Genomic DNA, 3,826 nt, shown 5'->3' on the forward strand with positions numbered 1-3,826 from the left:
GAACAGCCCTCCAGGTGGAGGGAACCATAGTGCAAAGGTCTGAAGGGAGGACAGAGCTTGGTGAGGTGCAGGGACAAGCCTCATGGAGGCCTGTGTGACTTGGCAGAGTGAGGGAGCAGGGAGGAGATGAGTCCAGGGGCTGTGGGGCAGGCAGGGCCCTGTCACTGGGAGCCTTGTGGACTGTCTGTGAAGGAGTTTGGAATTTCAGCAGAAACAGCCTGGTCAGATTTAGGGTGTTAGTAGGTGACAAAGGAGAGGGTCACAGGCTCCTGCCTGGGGGGGGTGGGTAGATTTAACTGAGCGGAGCAGGGCGTTTCACAGGCCTCCCACTTCCCCTCGGGTAGCATCACTGCCTTACAGCCAGCAAAGGCCCGAGGGTTGCCTCCCTCTCCTGTGGTTTTCACACCGTGTTCCCCAGAGCCCGTGGCTGTTACTTTTAGGGAAAGAGGAGGGGAGGCTCCTTGGGCTGATTTCTGTGCCTTTCCCTCCCCAACCCAACCAGCTGGACTAATACTGAATAGCAACGCAGAGCAGCAGTCACACCTGATACAGACAGCACCCGCTGACCCTGCGTCCACGCTACCGTGGGCCTGCAGGCCTGCGCCATTCCCGGTGCTCCTCTGGAATTGGAAAGAGCAGGTCTTGTGACTGGCGCCCAGCACCCAGGTCTCTGGCGGGCCTCAGGTGTGGTTGATATTACGAAGGCAAAATAAATGAGGGCCAGGTTGAGAGTGTGGGCATGTTTCTCCACTGTAGCTGGGTGATCAGGGAGGACCTCCCTGAGGAGGTGACGTGTGGGCAGGGACTGGAGTGCCGTGAGAGAGCCATGGGAGTATCTGGGGGAAGACATGTTAGACCCGGGAGGAAGCTTCTCTGATTCCCGCCTTAAGCGGTGAGAACTGAAGCCTGGAGAGCCTCTGCAGCTTGTGCTGGGTCCCCCAGCCAGGAAGTGTTGGGGACAGGCTATGAATCTGGGCCTCCGGAGATTCCCGCAGCACAGCTCAGTAGCCCCTGGTGAGTGTGACTTCTGATCCCACCCATGGGCTCACCCCTAAGGCTTAGTGCAGGAGCAGGCGCCCTGGCGTTTGTTGTTTTTTGAGGTGTGTTCCAGGGTATCTTCCTAGAAGGAGCACAGCCCCTCAGAACAAATCTCTAGGGTCCCCAGAAACCCCCTGGGATGGGTTGGGATGGAAAGGAGTATCTTTCAGACTTGAGCTTCAAGCCCCTGGAGGACCCAGGGACACCCCTCCCCGGGCCTCTCTTCAGCTTCCCAGAGCTCTCCGCGGAAGGCCCTCAACCACAGGCCTCCGGGCCGCACGGTGGGGTGGTTCCATGGCAGGCTCTTCTGGATAGCCAGCCAAGCAGCGAGAGGCCCAACTGGGGGAGACAGCCTGGGAGCAGGACCAGGAGGGAGGGAGCGAGTGTGGGAGGGGTGCTGGGTGGGAGCTCAGCCTGGCCCCCTTGGGGCAAGACCCACTGCCAACTCGGCACCCACAGCAGGGCCCGGGTGCTCTGAGTGTGCCGAGTAAGGGACGGCAAGCCAGGCCGGCCAGGAGGAGACTGCATGTCAGAGGTCCCCGCAGGAGTTTCTTCAGCCCAGCCGTCCTGCCGGAGAAGCTCGTTCGCAGATGTTGTTTCTAAGGGTGAGGCCAGAAACCCAAGCCTTCCTTGGTTTGCCACTTCATGGGCCCTTTCTGAACGGGCTGGGGCAGTTCCTGCTCCCCGGTTCTCCTCTCCAGCCTGGCTTTGAGTTCTTCATGGTCTGGTGGGTCATTGGTGTACCGTTACCCAGCTGGGGCTGCTGAGTGGCCTGGTCCCGGGGGCAGCTGACATGGGTGAGAACCCTGCTCCTGGCACCCCTCTTGGTGGCCGTGGAACCCTGGGGCCTTATTTCATCTCCCTAAGGTGCAGTTTGCCCAGCTGTGAACGGGAACCTTCCTGCTGAGTGGGGTGGTGGGGAAGATGTAGGGAGCTGCTGTGTTGGAAAGCACGGGTCTCTTGAGGAGGTGTGGGATGAATTTGGGCTTATGCTGCTTCTGGTGATTGCCAGACAGGACTGAAGGCACCTGAGAGTACAGAAGGGGCTCTGCGGGGCAGTGGGCACGGGCTTGTTGTTGGTCCTTGGGAGAGAGTGGTGAGGCCTGTTAGCTGATGGGAGGGCTCCAGACAGGAATATGAATCACTCCCACCGCTGCACTCCTGCCCAGCCAGACACTGTGTATGAGCTCTACAGACCTACACAGCAGCCTGGGAGGTGGGCAGTGTTAGCACCCCCGTCTTGTAAATAGGAAACAGGCCCAGGGAGCCACATAGAATGTTGGGGTCATTCTCGTGAGTAGTTTTCACCTGTGTGTGCTGGGCACTGCTGCAGAGCTTGAGGTGTCTGCTCTTACTCCTCTTCACCACAGCCTGGCAGCTTGCTGTCACGATTGTCCCTGTTTTACCGGGGAGGAAACAGGCATGGAGAGGTTGTTGGATTTGCCCAAAGTCCAATAGGCATGACAGTTGAACCCTGCTCTGTCAGCGAAGCTGCCTTTTGAAGAATGCCTCATCTCCTTGTCCTGCCTGCTGTGACTGGAGTTGTCGCTGTTGTCATCAGGATTTCTTTCCTGCTTTCTCTTCTCCTAGACAGACCTGGCACAAAGTAGGCCTCAGTCATCTAGAAATGACTCCATTCCATGCCTGCTCGGGAGGTGGGGTGTGGCTGCTGCTCTCCACCCCCAATACCATGGTCTTGGCTCCTCCTTTTCCCAGAGCCCAGGGGGAAGGGATGAGGATGGGAGGCACCCTGTCCCCGCTGCCCTGGGGGTCTGATTGCTGAACAGCCTCAGGAGCCGGCCCTTGGCTGTTCTTGGTCATTCGTGTATTCCATCCATCACCAAATATTGATTGAATAACTACTGTGTGCCACGTGTAGTTCTGGATGCGATCAGAGGTGGCAGAGAGGTTGTGTTGGCCTGTGAGTGCTTGGTGTGGCTGAAGGAGGGGACAGAGATCTAGCTGGATCTAGAGTGGAGAGAGGTTTGGGAAGGCTGCTGAGGAGCCCCTGTGATGTGAGAGCCTGAGGAGGTGGGCTGGACAGGGGTGCAGCCAGGTAAAGGCCGCAAGGGGTGGTGGAACAGCAGGCCCATGTGGTTGGAGCCGGGGGAGTGGGTGAAGGGGAGAGAGCAGGGTGGCAGGGCTCAGGGCCTAGGCTGTGGTGTGGAGCCAAGGCTTTATCCCCAAAGAGGAGGGACACAGGTGGGTGGGGAGGGACCTGTGTGGGAGAGAGCTGGCTGGATTCAGGTGGCAGCCAGGGATGGAGAAAGCAGACCATATTCTGCTTTGGAGACAGGGTCCCCTAGAGCCCAGCTTCTCAAACTGGTGTCCGAAGGCCTTGGGGGTTGGGAGGAGGTGTCTTCAGGGCGTTGACTCTTTTTAGCTGTGTGTTTTCATTTAGATGATATTTTCAAAAAGTTAATAGGGGTATGTTGGAAATTATCGGGATAATTCCTTTAGAACCAAGTAGTGACAGCAGTAACCTTAGCTGCCACTCCATGGCTCTGACAGGCTCAGGATGGCCCCTCACTTCAGAGTCCTTTATGTAATTGCTACCCGTTTTTCAAGCACTGACCTTGTCCCCAGCTGTATGTGAAGCCATCTCATTGGGTCCCCAGGACAACCCATGATTATCAGAAAAATTATCTTTTTAAATTTTTCATTATTTTTTTGAGACAGGGTCTGGCTGTGTCACCCAGGCTGGAGTGCAGTGGCACCATCATGGCTAATTGCAGCCTTGACCTCACGGGCTCAAGTGATCCTCCCACTTCAGCCTCCTGAGTAGCTG

The 3,826-nt window shown here is 57.2% G+C and overlaps 1 protein-coding gene across 1 annotated transcript in view; it reads left to right on the forward strand.

Annotated features, from left to right (window-relative positions):
* The first annotated feature begins 523 nt into the window (after nt 1-523).
* The window catches only part of AKT2 (v-akt murine thymoma viral oncogene homolog 2), a 43,837-nt gene continuing 40,534 nt past the window's right edge, over nt 524-3,826 (forward strand). The window contains exon 1 of the mRNA XM_011983902.1: nt 524-1,643. The gene's annotated coding sequence lies outside the window, so the exon portion shown is untranslated. The remainder of the gene's footprint in view (nt 1,644-3,826) is intronic.

The sequence above is a fragment of the Mandrillus leucophaeus genome, unplaced genomic scaffold (assembly GCF_000951045.1).
Source record: "Mandrillus leucophaeus isolate KB7577 unplaced genomic scaffold, Mleu.le_1.0 Scaffold106, whole genome shotgun sequence".
In the NCBI taxonomy this organism is placed as follows: Eukaryota; Metazoa; Chordata; class Mammalia; order Primates; family Cercopithecidae; genus Mandrillus; species Mandrillus leucophaeus.